This window comes from Pleurodeles waltl, chromosome 9 (assembly GCF_031143425.1).
Source record: "Pleurodeles waltl isolate 20211129_DDA chromosome 9, aPleWal1.hap1.20221129, whole genome shotgun sequence".
NCBI lineage: Eukaryota > Metazoa > Chordata > Amphibia > Caudata > Salamandridae > Pleurodeles > Pleurodeles waltl.
Genome location: NC_090448.1, coordinates 286,352,046 through 286,373,913, shown reverse-complemented (window position 1 = coordinate 286,373,913; position 21,868 = coordinate 286,352,046). Strand labels below are relative to the sequence as shown.

The window sequence follows — 21,868 nt, the reverse complement described above, 5'->3', positions numbered from 1 at the left end:
TGCCAGCGACATATTAATGTAGTGTGCTTTTAGACTATCTGCCTTCGTGATACATTGCGTGAGTTATTAAGCCTCTATTCTAACTGATTATTGTAATGAATTAATGAGTTATGTGGTTTACTACTTGCTGGTGCATCTCTTGTTTACAACAGAATATTCCAGGGAGCCTAAAAACGATAGCGTTAACACGTTTCCCATACTGTTGTGTTGAGGACCGCTGTAATTATGCGATTAGAAGATGCAGTATTTCCACATAATTATGCATTTGCCCGCTTGACATATACCCCCTCATCCGCTCCATAATCTGCAGACTTTAACCTAAAGAATTGTTTCTAGCTCAAATTGATCAAAAGTTACTAAAACATTTGGCAACATATGTTCCTGCGCACTAGAAACCCCTTCTCAAATGTTGATTGGTCATCTTTCAATTGCTTATTGCTGTATTTCGGTATGAAACTGGTACTAAGGTGATATCTTTGCCCAGTCAGTATAACTATTTGTAAAAAGGACAAAGTAATGAAGTAATGCGATCACAAAGTATGCCGCATAACTCTGTATAATTGTCCTTGTCTTGATGCATAATTTAGTCAACCCAGCAGTGTAATTGGGTCCTCAGCTGCAGCATAATTCCATTAGCATTGACTATTTTACAAAAATCAAATGTATTGCTCTGAATAGATCCTCCCCAATATTTAACATATGTTTACCCTTTTACTTGACCGTTGAGGTTATCTGAGAAAGAGTGCTCCACAATGACGGCCAGGGATGGCTCTTGGGCGGTGCGACGAGTGCAGCCGCACCCGACGCTAAAGCTACAGAGTTCTTTGCGTGTTCATCATTTTTCAGGCAATAATAAAACTATCAAGATAACTCTGGTGAATAATGTTCCTGCTGTAGAGAGATCTTTAGTCAAGTTGCATTTTCCACTCATGATAAAGTAGTGCGGAGGGTTAATATGCCTGCTGCAAAGAACATATAACATGCAAATCACCTGAATGTATTTTATGAGGATCACTCATTGGGTTACTGCTTTTGTCACAGAGATACTTTTGTTACTTGCAGTTCATAAAGTACAACCCTAATATAGCACAGTGAGCTATGAACTGTCATCAACTACCTTTACGCAAACTGCATGGTACAGGTCAAATTGTTATGCTTTGTCCCCAATGTTTCATTATTCTGTTTCCAAATATATATATATAGATATATATATATATATATATATATATATAGTGTGTGTGTGTGCGTGCGTGCATTGGCCCTGATGACAGCAAAGTATGTTTGAATAAACTGGCGCTTATGAAGCGACCTTCTATCACTCATGGAAGTGTTCATATAGCACTTACTACCCTCAACGAGGTGTTTAAGGAACCCATAACAGGAGTTAGCTTTTTTCTGCAGTTTCAAAATGTTGATGTCTTTGGAAGGCGGCTTGCCTATGGCCTAGTACACTTACCACGCACATGCTTTATAGGTTGTTGCATTGTCCTTGCTCACATAATCATGCCACTGTTTGTAGTCTTTGAGCGTCCCCAGATTTTCCTTAATGGGCCAGTAAAAGGGAATGGCTAAGGCATTTCTGATTTTTATGAACCGTATGCTTCAGTTACTGGCAAGGCCTTAAAATTTAGAATTTGCAAAATGTATCTCTGCCTAACGCCCTTGCACATTCTGCATATGTTTACACAGTTGCTTGTTTGCATGGGGCTATGTCCGTAAATGGTAAACACCCATTTTTCAAAGCACCTGCACTAGCTGCACCTCACAAAGGGTATTTCAGAAGTGATTGCCCAAAATGGACGATGAATTGGATTCCTTTGAATGTAGTGACTTTTGATTTTCATGGTCCTGGCTAGGCCTACATATCTTCATTAGCTCCTTCATAGGAACATCTCAACTTGGGCACAGCAAGACCCTTTACATTGCGATTTCCTCTAAAAGGCAACTATGAAGGGGTTTCAAAGTTTTTAAAGCCACACTCCCCTCATGTAAAAAAAATAATTCACTGAGGTCCCCCCCCAATTGATAACATTTTCTTACAATTGTTCTATAAAATGTGCAGTTCTGAACAGAATTAGAAACTCAAGCATTGCAGCTATGGTAAGTTAATAAAATAAATGATTGCATGCATACAGGTGTCCCTAAAGGTGTGAAACTATCCACAGTGTTATCTTTTACAGAAAATATTGGATGCTGGGCTTTGAAGGTTAGTCCTACCAAGCACATAAGTGGCAACAGACGTTACTGAGGACCCATTACAGAGAGGCTCATTTTCTTTTACTAAAAAAACACAGCACTGTTTTCAGTGTAAGGTTTATTTTTGTTCCCCAGGATCAAAATAAATTCACTTCTTGGCCAGAGCCTGCGGCCCTACCCTAAGATCAATTTAGGGCTTCCCATAGTGACCTGTCCTCCCCAGTTTGAAGACCTCTGTCATAGATGTTGAGGAGCGCTAAACAGTACTGCATTTGTAAAAATTGGTACAGAATCTGTGAATCTACTCTAGGATGCTATTGGTTGCCTAGACCACTCAGATAAAGGATATGGAGAAACTAAGAAGTGCTACAGAACCTGCATTTTTTCACCTATTAGACAGCGCAAGTGCTGTCTGTTGCAAGACATACTGTTAGCTCACAACAAGCTTACAGCCCGCCCACTGCTTACCATTACCATTCCTTGTCTTCATTGTCACTCTCATTTTCCAGCTTCCCATTCATCAGCTTTGTGGGCTTTCCGTCCTCTTCTTGTGTTTATTCTTCCGCCTGTCTTGCGTTCCCAACCCACCCCCAGACCATGTACGTATTACTGTGTCATTCCGCTGATTGCTTTTTCAGATGCTACTTTTTTTTTTTGCTTAAGCACTTTATGAGAGTGTATGTATTTCTATGTGTGCGCTTACACCACCACAGCCATTTTAAAAAAGGAAAAAAATGTTTGTGCCTTTTCTTATTAGTTACAGATACAATTCTGATTGGTAACTAACTACAAATATTTTTTGTATGCCTTCATGAGTGGTACATGTGCCAACGAAATGATGTGAACAGCTATGTCAAAAGATTTTTTTTTTTTTTTTAATTTAAGACTTTAGCCTTGTGTCAGGTCATCGGCAATGTTATGCCAAAAGGCTAAAGTGATTGGCAAAGCCAATAGATGCCAAATGTGAGACTTATTGTCTTTGCTAACGCTTGTTAGATTAGGTTATGTGCCTACCATATATTTTTTTTGACTGCGGTTCTGATTGTTCATTCAAATTAAAAAAGGCTCAATTGCACCCACTTGGTTCAGTTTATTGAAATAGTGGTATAGTCTGGGTTAAAAACATTAATGGAAATAGTTCATGTCTCACTGATTCACCCTCTTCGTATGAGTAACCCACTTCCAGGGACGGAGATAGATTTTCGCTGAATCACCAGATGAGTGAGGACACCTCTGCTTCCAGAAGCAGGTTATGAATGAAATACTCTGCCTTAAAATCTGAGCTGTGCTACTGTTAGAAATTGGGTTTTTAGTTGGCAGAGGTATGCACAATGTCCAAACAGGAATCATAGTCCTAGTCAGGGTATGTCAGATGCACACCCTAACTTAACCTGTGCTCACCCCTGGTAGCTTGGCATAGAGCAGTCAGGCTTAACTTAAGAGGCAATGTGTAAAGTATTTGTGCAACACTTCAAGCAGTAAAACATGAAAACACCACAGAAAAAGATACCACACTAGGTGAGAAAAATAGATCTCAATTTAATGAACAAAACAACAATAATCCAATTAGTAGAAATCAAGATCTGAATTTTAGAAGAGTAAACTTAGTCGTAGTGCTTAAAAGCATAAAGTGCCAGCCGGGGCTATCTGGTCGCACTAGACCAGGGCAAATTTGAAAAGTCAGGCTGACTGTGACGGAGCACGGGTCACCTACAGGGACTGGCCTTGGCATGCTGAAACCTTGTTTCAGAGCTTTGTCGACGTCGAGAACAAGATGGGAGGAGCAAAGCATGCGATGCACTGGAGTCGATCTGGAAGATGTAGGTGATGTGTCGGCTATGAGCTGCACAAAGTCAGAGATGTGTCAGGAATGGAGGTTGATAATGCGGTGTTCCATATCCTTGCAGCAACAGCAGTGATGTGCTGGCATCGACGGTGATGTGCCATCCGCGATATTTGCAGCAGCTGCAATGCATTGGCGTTGATGGAGATGAACCGGTTCTGAGCAGTGCAGCTATGTTGATGCATTGATTTTGGAGTGGAGCAGCACTTCATACGCATTTCCAAAGTCTGAGGACTGGATTGGAACCACTTGGCAGGGCAAGACTTGCAACTGGCAGAGTCCAGGTGCAGGAGGTGATGAGATGGAACTCTTTTGTGTCCCTGAGACTTCGGAAGAGCAGGAGGCAAGCCAGCAAACCCTTGAAGTCACTATGGTTCTGGGTTCAAAAGTTGTGGATTCAGACTTTCTCAAACAGGCAAGGAGGGCAGAATGTCAGCACATCCAGATAGCAGTTCCTCCAGATCAGCAGAGTAGTAGTCCTTGTAGCAGCACAGCAGTCTTTCTTTCTAAACAAATGTTCACAGGTCCAGAAGTCTACTGAGTTGGTCGGGTCAGAAGTACAGTTCTTATACACACTGATGCCTTTGAAGTGTGGGAGACTTTAAAGAAAGGCTTTGAAGTAAACAGAGGTCCTCCCTTCCTGCCGTAGCTCCAGACTCAATACAAGGTGGTTATGCAGTTTTTTGTGTGGGGACAGGACACTACCTATTCAGATGTAAATGTTAGCCCCTCCCTCCTATCCTGCCCAGGATGTCCCATCAGGATGTTGATGGCCCATCAGTCACACCTAATTTCCCTTTGTTTGTGGCTGTCTAGAAGGAATGCACAAGTCTAGCTGCCACCCACCCTAGACATGTATTGTAGACAAGATGCAAGCACACAGAGCTAAGAGCAGGAAAATGACTACTCACTAAATGTGGCATTTTCAAAATTGTAATAATAAATCCACCTTTAGTATTAAGGAGGATTTGTCATTGCAATTCCTATCATTGCAATTCGATAGGTACTTAACATAATAGGTCTACTTCTTCTCAGTCAGGAATTACAACATATTAAATGTAATAAAGAATCCCCAATGTTATCCTATGAAGAGGGTTATGCCTAACAGTAGTGAAAAACTCATTTAAGAGTTTTTCACTACCAGACCAGGACATGTAATAGTTAAAAGTATATGTTGTGCCTTTTACTTACACAGCACCCTGCCGTATGGGCTACCTGGGGACTACCTCAAGGGTGACATATGTAATGAAAGCGGAGTTCAAGGCTTGGCAAGGAGTTTTAAATGCCAAGTGAAACATGTTTCTCTAAGGAATCTTTGCCTCACCTAGGTAGGCCAGAGTGACAGGGCATTCCTCAAAGATGGCTATGTGCAGCAGCACAACCAAAAAATAATACATGTGAATGTAATAGCCAAAACCAAGTAAAATAGTGAAACGTATCAGGAAATCAAAAGATGTACCACAAATAAAATGTATAAAAAGGAATTAAAATTGGGGAGAGGAGGTGAAATTAGTTTATTTTCCTCACCGCCCTTCAGGGACCAATGATACCTTTTTCCCCTTTTCTTTTCCTTTAGTACTCTTCCACCAGGATGCTTCCTTATTGTGGGGTGGTTGCCAATGGTTGTGACCCATGGCAAATGAAGGATTCCCCTGCCATTGTACCCAGTGCCCTGTTATAGAAGAGGATGCAGTGGCAAAGAAGTTTACAGGATGTGCACCGAATGTGTGCAGCACAGGGATTAGTCTGCCACTGCTACACTGAGGCAGAGGGAACATATGACAGTACTGGAGACATGAGGAAGCCGAGGCACCTCAGTATTGTATGCACCCTCACAGAGACCCAGCATAATCTAAATCCATGCGAGTGTTCAGCAGAGGTCATTAGGCCTTGAATGGAGCCCAGGGGTGCACATGATGGTGAACGTGGTCTCTGACTGCACCCACATTTATGGGCTTGTTAAGGCCCCCTTAAAAGGTTTAAATATTTTTGTGGGATGCAGACTCACTTTGTCTCTAAATGTCCACAGGGTGGCCACACCATAAGGTTTGTGAGGCTGTTGCTGCCCTCTAGAGAACCTCTTGACTGGTTTGTTTTCTCCACCACCCTGAGTACTGGATTGCCTCTGCGCACGTTCCCTAATGGAAAAATGTACCAGGCCAACCTAAACACACAGAATTTCATGGGTTCCACTGCTAATAAGGCATCACCTCAGCATTCAGAATAGGTTGCAGGTCCTGTGCACTGCAAAATTCCCCCATGCTTTTTAGGTTATATGGTGATAACAGATGCTTAACAAAATGTATTTAATTTCTAAGTCATCCTGAACAAGAAGGTGAAGTTTTTCAAATGCCAAAAGTGTGGTAGAGTAATGCATATTTGGAATTGGTTACTTAAAATGGCACATGTTGTATTATCTTGTTTTCTCTGTCATTATATTGGGTTTTAGGACTTTTCACCATGGGATATTCAGAGATGCAGGCTTGTCGCCAGTCTTTGTCCCGTGGTGATTTATTTTTTAAAGTCCCACTCTTCCTCTTAGTTTTTCTTCCCCATAATCCACCCGGTTTCCTCTTACCTCCAGGATTTGAGGAAGAAAGGGTGCCGCGACCCGACTGTTTTTGCTTTAGTGATCTCTGAGACCTCCCTCTCTTTTGAATTGAGTTTTTTCTTCTGTGTTTTTTTTACAAGGTACCAACGTACCACTGCTTAATTTTTTGAGTTTTTGGAACCCCTTTCTCTTGCTTATTTTATTTTTTTTATTTCCTGACAGCACCTTCCATGGTGCCTATGTGAGGTTCAGGTGGTCTAATAATCCGTCCAGAGAAGATTGAAGCAGAGTCTACGTATGATTTTTTTATGTTTTATTTGTATTGTTTTATCGAGTGTGAAGTCTGTCCGTGGGCGTTGGAAAGCTTTGCATGCACGCCAAATTGCGTTAAACGGGGTCGAATCTTTTATTTTTTGTTTAATATGAGGCACGGGGCTGAGGTTAAATAATTTGCTCTGAATCACAAGATGTTGAGCGGAATCGAGACTTGTTCCTCAGTTCCAAAGTCGACACCTCTGGTCATTAGGCCACATCTCCTCGCTGATATTTGGTTCTGTTGTTGTAAAAGCACTGTCAATAACCAATAACGTGATTCCGAAAGCAAGTTGCCTTGTTTTAAGGGCTAGCTTGTGACATAAGTCTCCTCATGTCCCTGCCACGGTGGAATGAGGCAACCAAAAAGCAATCCCATTTGTAAATGGTCGGAGTTCGTGTCTGGGGTGCGTCAAGGAGGACCTGGACGGGATCTGCTGTGTCCTTCTTGGTTCCACGGGGCCTGCACTTTCCTAAGAGCGAAGTTGTTATAGTTAATTTAATTAAAGCATGGCATAGCCTCCTTGAAGTTGTCTTTTTTTTCCTAGAATCGATCTTCCCCCATGCTTGCGATTGAATATTGATTGGACGATCAAATTGCCCTTGGTGGATCTCAAGTGAAGTCGTGTAGAAGTGACATGGAGCCTACAGATATTTTGGGCTTCTTTTCTGCCTCACCATGTATGTGGTACAAAGGAACTTGAATTTTATCCTGTGCTGTTTCTCTATGTGATAAACCATTTAGTTTAATGTACAGCAGATCTCGGCTGCTTCAAAATCCACACCCAGCAGGGAGACGGGGGAGCTTATCCCTCTCCGCCATCAATTGTTGTTGCTCCCGGGCAGGTGCCAGAATTCAGTATGAAGACCTGTGCTGCTGCCTTTTGGGGAGACGGCGAGTGTTGGGAGGGCAGAGCGTGGGGAGCTCTCTCTTTTTCACACACTTGGCCCACCTTCTGAAGAAGCCCCCTCCTTTTGCAGTCTTAGAAATGTTTTGGAATATTTAATGCTACGTGTTTCAAAATGCTTGTTTGTGCGTCTGTGTGTGAGAGAGAGTTATGAAAAGCTAAATAATTAAACAAGGATTTGAATTTAATATTGAGTTGCGGCTGTTTGTTTAGTAAACCTGAGCATACTTAAGTATGTTAATTTTACCCCGTCTGCTTTTAAATGGATTAGCAGGTGTTCACCTTCAAGTTTGAGACTTAATGTAGAGAATCGATAAAACTGCAAAATACACATCTCACAGTCATTGTTTTGGGGAAGTGAGCACATTGCATTTCTGTATTTCTTGAACAGCTTTGTGCCCATATTTTATAATTCGTTCATTACACACGCGCCTGGGTATTCATGTGCAGTGCGATTTGTTCACTTTTCTTTGAAATGCAATTGAGTCTAAATATTTTAAAATTGTATATAGCGGGTGGGCCAAACACAATACTTGTATAATTTCTACGAAGGGTTATAGATGGGCAGTTGCGGTATTGAAGCCAGCGCATTTAGTGAGCTTCCACACTCTCAGAGTAAAGAACTATGAGAACTGATTTGGTAAGTATTTTTGGACTAAATTTAAATAACGGTGCTGAATGAGCAAACACTCTTTTGGCTCAGACACTGTCTTTGGACAAACAGTTGCAGTAAACTTTGTTTATTCGTTTAAGGTAAAAATTGGCAGAACCGGATATTCACTTGCAAAAAGGAATGTTTCAGAGTTTGTGAAAAATTCCCACGCTGATTGCCGTACTCACAGTCTAGTGCGATTTTATTTTACAGTTACAAGAAATATTTCAATTTTTAAAATCTAGGTATTGTTTTTGCCTATGTTCAACTGTAAAGATTGTTGTTATAGTTTCATAGGCAATTGTTATTGTGAGGAAACAAACATTTTGCAGTTTAACCCCGATTCTTGCATCTATTTGGACTACTACTGACTGGTGCGATGGTTCTGAAATGCCCTGAACTCTGCTAATCAGGACTCGGTGCAAATGCCCTGACAATTAAAAAGGTACATGGTTAATTGGCTTATCCCCAATCGACATAGCCCTAGTTCATGGTACCAGGGGTACTTAGGACCTGTATGTTGGTGTCACTCGTGGATTGCACCTTGAGCATGACAAAGTAAACATGTCTCTTAGACTGCCACTGCAGACTGGTAGAGCAGTATTAACTGCTAACTCAAATTTGTCATTTAAAGCAATGGCAAAGCCCAGACCTCCCTTTTTAGGGACGAGCGCAAAGCGCTCCATCCTCTGCAGTAATCTCTCTTTGGGCTTCTAACCACTCCCATGTCACTTCAGTCACTTTCATTGGATCATGGGCTTGCCTTTTAAAATCCGCTTGCTTTAATTTTTGAAAGGCATGCATACGTCATGCTTTTTCCGGTATTTAGCCCACCTACACAGCACCGGTAAGCTACTGAAAACATATGACGCTCCATGTTTTCAGCATGGTTTACGGACTACTTTATCCTTATATTTTCCATGCAGCGCGATCGCGCAGGGGTTTACATAGCGCGATGGTGCTCTGTTTTCTCGTTTTCAATTTCAGCGTGATCATGCTGCATTTTACATAGCACGATCGCGCTTCATTTTTTTCGTTTAATTTGTGTGGCAAGAAACGTCCGGTTAGGAGTTTACAACGCTAATAGCTCTAACTCGAGCAAATGAGAGACCCGTTGCATTGCAAATGCTTGTTAATATATATGTCACCCCTTAGGTAGGCGTATCGAGCCCTAAGGCCGAGTGCTATATATTAAAACGTGGAACATGTACTTTTACATGTTCCAGCAGTAAAAACCCTACATTGTATATTTTACTGTAATAGAGGCTGGTAGCCCCATCGATAAGCACAGAGTTACAGGTGGACACTTCTGAATGGGCATACAGAAGTGGGCATTTCAAGCTATCAAAAGAATCAGTGCATGAAATTCGATTTAATGGTTAAATTGAATGTAATGTCACTGGTAGGAAAAGTGCAACTTTAGCAGATTGCCACTTTGGTTGCCCAAGGTTTCCTGTGTCCATTTATGATTGCACACCAACAGCTAGCCGACCACAAACAGCCTTTTTTCATCCTTGAGAGATGTGTGAAGGACTCCCTGTATAGGGCACAATACGCGCCAGCTGTTGGAAGAGTAGTTACCTCTCGCATTTAGAAAGGCACATGTTTTGTTAGCCCAAAAGGATATCTTCAAAGGGGAGGCCTTCAAACCTTTGAAGTGCAATTGGTAAACAAATATCAGAGAGAATGCTATATTGGTCAGGCAGACAGGCTTTCAGTGGCAACAGAGAGAGGTAACCAGTTGTGAAAGCGGTTTTCCCATGGGCATGTAGACTATTGGTAGCCACACCCCTGGGATAAGCTACTAAGATCCACACATCAATAGAAGGGTCCCAACATCTTGGGAGTGGGGAGAATAGAGCATTCTGGTTAGTTAGATGCCACACTTTCCAGGAAGTAGTCACTGGGTGGGAGGACATGAATTAGACCTATTATCAGCTAGTGATCATGACCTCCCCGAAGGGCACTTTCTGGACATAAAAGAGGTACTCTTGACCTACAGAACTCAGAATCCCCGTAGATTGGACAATCAAATTGAAGAACTGTCCTGTTGACCGAGGACCTGGCAAAGAGAGGTTGCACCAAAGTTGGAGCACCTGCTTCTCCTTGGGCTAGCAAAGGAAAGGACTGTGCCTGCTGTGTTTTGCTTGTAGATGTTGTTCCCTGATCCTAGCCAGAAGGGGAGAGACTCTGAGTCATTTGGCTGACTTCCTGCCCACAGCTCAAGTCCACAGAAGCTGACGATGCCTGCCTGGTAAATTGGTAGCCAAGATCAATTGGGCATCGCACCTCGCTCCATGCAGCCTACAAGACCAAGATCTGATGCTTAAAAGTTGCACCTGAGCCTGATGGACCCAGGAGAGATGTCAGAGTGCATTTGTGTTGCCCAGAAGGAAGGTTATCACACTTCCTTGTGCCTGGCAGCCAGTAGTCCAGTGGCTACTAGACTTTTGCTGAACCCTAGAGGACTTTGAGGGACGTTGAATTTTTCGGCCAAAATTATCCCACCAGGACTATGGACTGATGATTGGCCCCACGAAAAACCCCTTCAATGCACAGCATGTTCAGCATCCTGCATCCCTTGCACCAGGGCTACTCCAAAGAAGTTACTGGCATCTGGCTGCTGATGCTGGAGCTAGAGTTGACACTTTGGTGAAGGTACCTGTTCTGCTGGACCTTTGTGGTCCCACTGACTGCCTTCCTGACAGAACTGGTCTCCCAAAGTAACACGAAGTAACCACATTCATCCTTGATGTACTTTATTTCTCAAAAAGTATTTTGTCAAATGTGTTGAATTTGGTAATGCTTGTTTGTGGTACAGTGAAAAGTCATGATTTATTGTTTTATTAAAAATCTATGGGCCAGATAGATGAAAATGCAATTTTGCATTTCTTAAATAGCGACTTCATAGAAATCGCTATTTAAGACATGCAAAATGCAATGTACTGAGATACCAATTTCCTTATAGCGATTCCTACAAAGTAGGTATCGCTATTAGGAAATGAGTATTAAGAAATCCTAATACATTTGAGTCAATGGGCAGGTTTTGCATTCTTATTAAGAAATCGCTATTTAGTAAATGCAAAACCAGGGATGGCAATGGGGAAAAAAGTCTCCTGGTGCACCCTAATAATAGGGGTGTCCCTGTAGAGCACACACATGCCTAAAGTGCATGTTTGTGCTCTATTGCAATAAAAAAAGCATCTTGGGGTGCTTTTTTGAAATTGTACCTACTTCAAGTCAGTGGTAATTGAATCTCTAAATTCCCAGGTCGCATTGAGGTCTCACACCCACACCATATAATACACCCGGTTTGCTCACAGTTATATTCCACTATACTTACATCAGAAATACTACTAACTTATGCTCCACTTGTAGGTGAATTTTCGGTTGTGGTCTGTTTTGTTATCAACCTCATGCAAGCACGCTCAACCTGCCACCCCTTTGTCTCACTAGGTTATTGATTTAGAGAGTTCATCTTTACTGCTGGGTCTTGAAAAACATGGAGACCTGGCTTGAATTCTTTTTAATGTGTCTGTTACTGTAATTGCTCTTGATAGAGTTGCGTGACACTATTGAATCAGTCTCGTATTCCCAAATTGGGTCCACTTACTCAAAATGTATTATATTTCTGTTATCTGTGGCCTTACTAATTACAGTATGTATGGTTGTCAAAACCTTTACTGCCCCTTCCCAATATTTACGCAGAATGAGTGAGAGGAAGGTATTCAGTTGAGGAGGTGCCGGCATCAGTTACATTAACATACAAAAAAAGCGTTTTTCAGCAAGTCAACTTTAGTAATCCACTTTTTGAAATATAGGCTGTATGTGTTTGCATCCACAGTGCTCTGTGCTGGTCGTTCTTCTCACTGGATATGCTTTGAGACATAGCTGCTTTTCTTTGCTCACACTAAATGCCATTGTTTTAAAATAGGGCAAGCAGTTTGCCGCCAATCCCTGATCCATGGCCTCCTACACAACACCACCTCTCCCTTTAAGAGAATCCCGCATGCAGCAATAAGGACTTGAAGAAATATAACTAAATCATCCACATCCTCATGCAACTTCGCTGGCTCTGCTTGCCTGCCTGCGCATCTTCAAAGCCACCATGACCAACTTCTCCCCCTACGTGACTGACAAGCTCACCATTAAACTGAAGACAAAGAAATGGGAGGAAAAAAATAAGGCAACAGGCCTCTGAGGATCTGGCACAACATCCGTGTATGCATCAAGACCACTAATCCTTTACCCAGATAAGTAGAGAGCTGAAGGCATTTCACTTTAAAAAACACTGCATCAAGGTGAAGTAATAGTACACGTCCTCTATCAGAAACCTGCTATCCATCCAACCAATCACTCATAGACTGTACCTTTGACCCGTACAGTATTCTGCTGCCTTTTGGCGAGGTTCATGCTGATCACATACCACATTCTTGAACACATTCAACTATCTAGCAGCAACAACTCTAAACAAGGAAAAGTAGTTGTGTACAAATAATGCCAATAAGACCTTTTTTCCACTTAGTCCTCAACTACGCTTTATGGTCATTGGTCAGTTATGTGCTACTTTCTCCGGACTGCAGGTTTCAACTGCTAGTGGTGCCTTGAAATCACCCCGAGGACATCCAGTAATTCCCCAGACACAGTTTATGAGATGGATTACATACAGCGTGTGATAAAAATATAATCTACGTGGCACTGGCTTCAGTAATGCTTTTGCAGAATGCAGTTAAGTCTGTCAGGTTAGTTAAACAACTAGTGTTATTACAATATAAAATGTGGAACCGCTAATCCTAAATTTGCTCTGTGCTATAATATATTGGTCCTGGAGACTCTCATGCCCACCCATACTGCCACCTCGGGTGAAATTTGATGAGTTTAGTACTAAACCTTAACTGGATACCAATACTTTCTCTTTCCAGTTCAGATTGAAACCATAATATTACATTAACATTTTATTCAAGTACATGTGTTTTTTATTTATTTATGCAGTCCTATGACCAGTGGTGTGGAAAGCATAATCTAACTGCCAAATTATTTTTTTCATTGAATTTTTTTATCCTTTTTCAACGAACGTTTCGACGTTGACTTAACATTTTCTATGAATCCTGAAGTTTGTCTTGTATTGCAACAAGCAAGCAGATATTGCGTGTCACAATGAAAATGAAGTTACATAATTTAGCATAAGTACATTTTTTAGGATCGAATTGTGTAGAGGAGCAGGAAGGGTCATATTAAAATGTTTATGAATGACGGATTGTAGGTATGTTCTTGACAACTATACTGATGGAAAGGTTATTGCAATGCCTTTACCCAGTGAATGAAAGTCGCTGAATGAGAAGGTGCTAAGAGTTAAAATCCCCACTCTTGGCACCTTTAACAATAAAACATAAAAGAGACATACACAACAGACTTACTAGGCATGCACCAGAAGGACAGGGGGCGGAGGGAGGATGGGACTAGCACTCAATAATACTGGACGTTAATTATTTGAACATCTCTGAGACAGCCCGCCAGTGACTTTTAAAAGCCCCTCGCATTTTACAGGTGAGGCATCATTGTGTGTTACGTCACTACTGCCAGCTGGCATCATGTGATGAGCGTCTGTGTCATCCATTTTATAGCTTTTTTTGGACGAGAAGTACCACCAAAGACGACGCTCAGTGTTTTTAGGAACACTGACAATTGTTTTGAGGAGTTGCAGTATGTCTTCAGATGTGGACTTAATTGAACCAGCACTGGACTGGAATTCCAGTGGGTGAGCAACATTTGGCAAATCTTGGCATTGTTTTTTCATCATTGTTTGCTAGGTCCAAACCCATTACTGTCAGCCGTTTGTGATGAAAGTGTCCTGGCTTAACATAAGCCCCCCTGTCCCTTGAATGCATTAACCTGCAAGATGGGTTTCATCTGTTTGCTGTATCTGTTAATGTTGAGTTTAGTTAGCATAACCAAAAAAAGTGTAAGCAAATCATGTTTAGTTTGTTTCTTTCTAACAGTGATGATGGGAAAGTTTAATCAGCCCTATTTTTCAGACCTTTAAAATAAATCCCTCTCCTGTGCCTTTTCCACTATCTGTTCCTTTCTGCTTGTTTCTGTAATTGCAGATTTCATATCCTGGTCCCTGCTAGCAATTCTGAGTGTGTGTCTCATGCTTACTTTTGTAGGTCACTTTTTACCATGTCTGTTTTTACCCCGTACTCTTTAGCGATGCTGCTTCTGACCCTTGCTCTATCAGTGCACCTCCTCTTTCACCCTCCTCTCTCTGAGTCAGAGTTCACAGTGTATAGCTTCCTGTCTCCTCCTGTGTCTTTGTTGGCCCGACTGTTCCTTTGTGAAGAAATATAGAACAGCTTGGGAGGCACTTTCAGTTAAATTGTTTTATTGAATTGTGAGCGAGAAGACAATAAAAAGGCCTTAATGACATAATTGAAATAATCCAATGAAAAAGACTAAAGAAATAGAGATAAAATGCACAAATAAACATCCACTATTTCAATATACAATGTTATTGTGATAAATGTTACCTTTTGATTTAATAATAAATATGTATGAATTAGCTATCGACATGTAAAGCCCGAGTACAAGTTAAATATACAATGGAAAATTTAATTGTACTACTGATATAAACTTTGGGAGAGAATGGAGCCCAAAGAGAGAAGTGGGGCGGTTTAAGAGAGGAAGAGGCAAAGCGAAGGCTACACGCAGAACAGTAAGGCAACATCTTATTGTAGGATTGCATTGCTCCTCATATGGTTGATGAAGAATGCATACAATAATAAGGCATTGCAGTACAAACTAATACAGAGGAATACTTATCAGATGCTTGAACCAGGTTGGTAGGCTTTGCAGTCTTTATTTCCTTGCTAGGTTTTTTAATGCAGCATCTATCCAGCTCGCCTTGACACTTATAGTAGAAGTTTTTTGGATCAAGAGTAATACACGTGCCCTCACTCCAAAGGATTTTTTCACTAGCTTTAGAAATGGAGGTCAGGGTGTCACACTGTGCACCCTATGGAAAACATAATAGCCCTGTGTGAGTTCTGCTTGTGTAGCATTTGGTCTTTCTCAAATAGGGCTGCCCTTTTAGTGTTCCCATCAACTCTTAAACCAACTCAAACTGCCATGACGTTCAGTACAAGTTTCCAAGGTTGCCATAGATTTTTAAAGGTCTGCAGAAGTTTACCTGAACTCCTTCTTTCAAAAAATTCCTGATGGTGCAAACACAGATCCTTGATCCCAACGAAAGGTGCATCTCTGTCTTCTCAGAGGAGGCCCTTTTTACTCATAGGAGAGATACACCCTACACAACTGACGATTATTTATGACATCACAAATACATTTGCTAAAGTATAGTTTGCAGATTGCATGCAAATCAGGCCATTGGGACTGTCTGAAAGGAAACAAGGCCATCTCTTAACTTTACCTTTTAATGTATTATTTTAGCTTCCTTCCCTAGAACAATCTTGAGTTGTAAGTAAGACCGCCTTTTCTGCCCACCAACTCAGGAATGCACTGAAAGCTTTCCTGTTCCTGCAACAGGTGCAGGCTGCAATTCAGTGTTGGCCTGAAGCTTCTGAGGTCGCCAGTCCTGGTCACTATTCTTTCCCATTAGTAGTACCGTTCTGAATGAGATTTGTTCTCTTGATCTAGACAACATTTCTGAATCCCTGTTGTATTTGTGGCTCCACCCTTGTCCTCAGCCTTCAGAATGTGTTTGGCACACCAGAGAGATGAACATCCTGTACTCTCCATTGCACAGTTAATCTTATGCAGTAAGGAGTTGATAAGTGCACAGCATACAAGAGTGTTCAGCAGCTTAACACAGCCCACAATAACGACTGTTAAAGGCACCAAATCAGACTTTCTTTTCCTACTGAGGTTTGCAAAAACTTCATTCACACACCAAATACCAATACCATTTGGTAGGAATTAGTGTAGGTGACTGGAGAAAACATATGCAGATCAAAAGTTTTCTTGGCAAGTGTAAATTTAGATACCTTCTTTGGGAGATTCACTGAAGTTAGCTTCTTGGTGTAACACTAGAACTGTGCGCATTTCCCACAGAAAAAGTGTGCTTTACCGAAATAGTTTTGTCCATACCACAGATCAGCCTGTCCTGGCAGACAGGCGGTCAAACACTGCATGTCAGGAATCGTATCAGAGTCCTGGCAGAGTCCCAAAGCAGGGACAGTGTCACATTCCAAAGAAAGGCTTGGCACTGCGTTTGTATCACTGGAGCATGGCGTCCATGGTTAAATAGTGGCTCTAATGTTAGGTTACCGTTTTTTTGTACAGTGCAATTAGTTTGGCAGTTCGTATACGTCTTGGTGCTCTAGATTCCTGTGGGTAGACTAAATGTTTGCGATTGTGGGTTTAACTAATACAAGATTCCAAAGGCTTAGGTCCAGAGAATGGGACATTGAACATTCTTCTGACTTGACTAACGTAAGTTACATAGTTTATACGGTGAAGGTTTTCCCAATAGTGGTACTTTATGGTGAGACAGATCTTATACCTTCAAACTCCTCAATTTAACATAATTGAGAATTACTTCATGGATTATCCCTGGAAACTGCGCTGCAGGGGTTTTTGGTATTGCAACCATTACACTGGCCTGTTGTCAGCCATGTTGTTGATGGATCTTGTAGCCACATATAATGTGGTTTTAGGTCTGAATTTTCATACAGCAGTGTTTAACGTTGTTTGTAGTCTAGGTTCTAATTAATTCCTTATGCCTGGTTTCCTGTTTTGCTGTAGTTGGGGCCTAATCTGTCCACTGCTTACTCATTGAAGCATGACCTTAGCTACCATTACTGTAAATCTGAGCCTAGGCAGCTTGCCTGGGTGTTCCATTAAATCCACAAGTGCATAGACCTGGCCACATTTGTGGGCCTAATTGCCAGCACATGTGGGGCGCAATAGAGGACACAGGGTTCCAAACTCTACTGTTCCCCAGAACTTATGAAAAACAGAAAAAGAAGCTGTAAGCTGCCAGTCTCGACTACTAGGGTCAGAAACGGATACAGCATGTGCACATACCTTATCTGATGCTAGAGCCTTCCCAGCCACTAAGGTTTTTGGTGGAGTAATGGTGATATCGTTTCTCTAACCATTGAATATGTTTGGGTGATGTGGTTTGTAAAATAAAGGTTTGATTTTTTTTCTTTATATTTAAAGGGGGCAGATCTTGCAGCACTCCATACTAACCTTTGTGAGTTAGATATAAGAGATTATGTATAAGCTGCGGAGACCGTGAGAGGCCTGAAAAACAACATATTTCTACTGCTTCCGCATTCAACTCACAGGGTATAAGTGCGCACTGGCAGTGGCACGCACTAAGAGGTGACCCAGCAGGCTTCAGAGCTTAATGAAAGCAGACGCACATGCTACTTACCTTTGGTCGTCAAACCCATTTTCCACCTTTTTTTTTTCTTTTTCACCGCTTTATTTGAGATTTTCAGATAAGGAAACAAAAAGGGGGCGTAAATAAATATAAAGGAGCATAACACGCGACATTGTCCTGTGGGCTACATGGTAATATTATAATAAAAAGAAAATGGACAATTTTAAACACTGGGATAGCACCAAAGAAGTCATTTACTTATCCAATGTCTTAGTTCAGTGACCGTTAGGCAGGATGTAAAGACAATTAAATATTCTCGTCTTCTCATCTAGGTAGCTCACAAATGCTGGTGTGGCGTAGGATTGGTTTAACTACTGTGGGTAGCATCCACGTTCCCTTTTCACATATGTTAGGAAGGCATGCCAGGTTTTCTCACATTAGTGAATGCAGTCGTGGACCAGTGCTGTAAGGTGTCCTATAGCATATATAGAACAGACTCACCTCCACTATAAATTGACTGAGGGTGTCGATGGGTGTTTCCATTGAGGAGCTTTTCTGAGTCTTGCACCCTGTAGGAGATGGGTTATCGATTTTCCCATTGGGGAAGTCAATGAATATATTCCTTGGGCTCATGGGTGGCTAAGAAGGACCATAGTTGGGTCTTCCAGGAGGGTAATATATGTTATTGATTGTTTTTGAGCATGAATCTCTCGCCAAAGAGTTTGAATATGTGAACAGGACCTCCATGTATGAATGGATATGTCCCATTCCCTGCAGCACTTTCAGAAGGTATCTGAGCTGCCAAACATAGCATTGAGCCGTGTAGGGATGAGGTACTATCTGGTTAGCAGCTTATAAACACTACCTCTGTGTTGGATACACAGGTATGAATGAGCATGTTGCCCGTCTGCAATTTGACCTCCAAATGACATGGGCATTGACATGCCCCATGACGTTTTCCCAAAGTCTGACATAAGAGAGTTTCAGGTGGCGATCGAGTGCAAGTATATATTTATATAGTTAAGATATATCCCTATGCTGTACATTGGTGCTTAAAAGTATTCCACCTGTGTTTCATCCCTACTAAGGTATGTGTGGAGTTTACGAAAGCTTGTGTTAGGTGACTTGTCACTGGCCAGGGCCGATTTTTCAATTAAGGTTTCCTGGGAATGAGTGTTGCCACCATCGAAAAAATCTTTTAGGTGGGGCAGTCTCCTGCGTTCCAAGTAGAAAATCCTGGGTCAGAGGTCCCGGGGAGGGTGAGGAAGAAAGGCCTGGAATGTGGTTTATGAATTAAAGACACAGGTGGAAAAGGATATCTGGGAAACAGTGTCTTGCAATTTAAAATGTTTCAAAATTCTAGCAGTGTCGCTGTGATCAGAAGAATGGCCTGATTCTCTCGACTGCCTTTAGATGGCAGCCATGAGATATAGGCTAAAAGAGGTACACAGTGTTGTATCTTTGTCTGGTTCGAGAAGTAGTATAATGTGGAATTCTAACATAGTGTCAGTGAAAATATGGAAAGTGAGGAAATAGGTTTACACTTTGGTGAGGGGAGATAGATATTGTAGTTTTACAGGGGGAAGGTTGTGGAGGTAAGCATCTTGCACTGTGTTATCATGGTGTTGATGCTTAAACACGGATAAATAGTATTGGTAAAAAACATTTTCCTTCTTTTTTAAGCAAAAGGCACCTCATCACAGTTTTGTTTGATGACCATTGAAAACTGAGTGGAGGTTTATTCAAAAAGAAAATCAGCAAATCCTACTGAGACTTAAAATTGATTTTTTTGTCCATTCTCCCCAAAACCTTGGCATACCAACAGCAATTCTAGCTAAAAGTGTCTAGTTTGGGTGAAGCAACATGTTGTAGAGGTACCTCATTTTAACAAATTTAACTCCGGTTATTGTATGCTGCATTTTAACAAATTTTAGTCAGGTTATTGCATGCTTTTTAAGTGTGTGGTACCATCTTTAGATATAACTCAGATTTATATTATGATTTGGATTGATGATGTATATCTCATTTAGAAGTCATCTTAAAACAGTTCCTGGTTTCTTTTCTTGACCACATTTTTGAGGTTGTCTCCTATGAGCTTAGGAGAACAGAGTTAGGTATATGGTTACCGAAATAGAGCAAACCTTGTTGCATGGCAGTGCTGTACAAAAGGATTAAATAGTGAGATTCAGACGAATCAAGCAGAATTAGTAATAAGTTAGAGGACACGGAATGTAAGTACTGAGGGAAGACCTAGAGTTGCTATATAGAAACATGGATTAAATGTTTCTTAGTGATGTCTACTTTTATAACTTGACAACGTTTAAAATGTTGTGAGCAAGTGAAAACTGCCGCTAGGCTAAGGATTTCCAAAGGCGCATACATTTGGGAAACGTTGTCAAGGCAAAAGTGGTCAAAGTCTTCTGAATTTACCTAAGGTGTAGTTAAACCAGACACTACTACTGCAAGTTAGTTTTTGGTGGCACCTGCGGGGACTTGGGAAGGACCTCATGAAAAGGAAACAATATTGCACGAGCTTCAAACCTCCCATCTCCTAACAGTGCCGCGAGGGTTGCAGTGGTTGCCTGTAGTTGAGGGATAGTGCGTGGTGGGCTGCCACACATGGGAAAGCTCAGGCTGGCTCCTAACAGTTGGCAGGGGAGAGTGGAAGGAGCAAAGGAAGCATGTTCTGTCCTGTATAGTTAACCACTGCAGTGATGGGTAGCAAAGTTTTTTAAAACAAATTGCAATATTGCAATTTGTTTGACTTTGCACACCCCCACGGCTAATAACAAATAATAAATGCATAGGACCACAAAATTATTTCTGTGGCATACAAGTCATATGTTATTTGTTTCGTTTATTACAAATGCATGCATTTAACCCCCAAAAAAATATACATGATATACCATAAAATAACCGCAAATTATACGGATTGTAGTGTACAATTGAGTGTGCTTTTATTCAAAGCCTTGATCCATGGCTGTTACCGTTTCATAGATTTGTACATAATAGGCCTGCTAAAAGAGATGTCCCTGTACACTGCTGAAAGCTTGTATACCAGCTCTTTGTCCCACTGTTGCTAGTACCTGCTACTGCTTGACATGGAGTTCATTTGAAGGTCATTGCCTCTTCATGGTTTCGAATCCATACACTGCTTTGCTTTGATGATTGTTTTTGTTTTTGTTTTACTCCTGGCTGCAGCTGATACTGCAGTTTTACAATGCTGGGTCTTGTCTGCTGCTTTTTGACCTTTTCAACATTTTCAGGCCCCATTTGTGGATGTTATTTTTGGAGGCAGATTTTATTGTTAGAATGTGAATTGGCTCTCACGATAATTTGAACATGAATAAAATCACATCTACATTACACTACCTCAGTGTTTTCTTTCCATATTTTATTCCCAAAGCACCACAGATAATAATTTATAATTTTCATATTTGAATATTTCTATGTTTAATTATGACCTGGAAGTTATTTCTACAATAGAAATATTACTTGACCTAGTCGATTTGCATATGATTGAAAGGTCCTCAGGGTGGCCGTCTTCATATGTGTATTGTTCTGTGCAGTGGACAGGCCCAGACTCCGTCTGGCACTATTAACTATATCAGCATATTCTGTACAGCGACACTAACCCGAATCACAAATTTCCAGCAGAGCAAAAAAGAGCGCAGTAAAACATGAACAGACAGGTACCCTTCGCACAACCACATTAAGAGCTGCCACAGGACCTTGAACCAGCTGCTTGTCTCCGAGTCATGTTCCCGTCGAAGTGTGGGGCGTTAAGAAATGTTCAAGGGTAGAGTAAGGCTGGAGCAAGGAGATAAAATCCAGCCTTTTGTACTTGAATATTGCCTGAAGTAAATAAAATATCCATTGTACAATACCCGTTGTAAAAATGACCCTTTTTAAAGTGACTGCTGAACACCATTGCAAAATGTAAGCTCATTTTCCTAATGTGAAAAAACGAAGGTACAATTGGAAAAAAACATTTTCTCAAAATTTCTTCTAAGCAATAAACGCTACTCAAGCCCCTAAGACGTTTTGTCTCCCTAACAAT

The 21,868-nt window shown here is 41.3% G+C and overlaps 1 protein-coding gene and 1 long non-coding RNA gene across 7 annotated transcripts in view; one reads left to right on the top strand and one right to left on the bottom strand.

Moving 5' to 3' along the window:
- The window catches only part of MITF (melanocyte inducing transcription factor), a 654,150-nt gene that overhangs the window by 302,100 nt on the left and 330,182 nt on the right, over positions 1-21,868 (top strand). The window lies entirely within an intron of this gene.
- The window catches only part of LOC138259175 (uncharacterized), a 124,570-nt gene that overhangs the window by 30,117 nt on the left and 72,585 nt on the right, over positions 1-21,868 (bottom strand). The gene's annotated exons all lie outside the window — the stretch shown is intronic.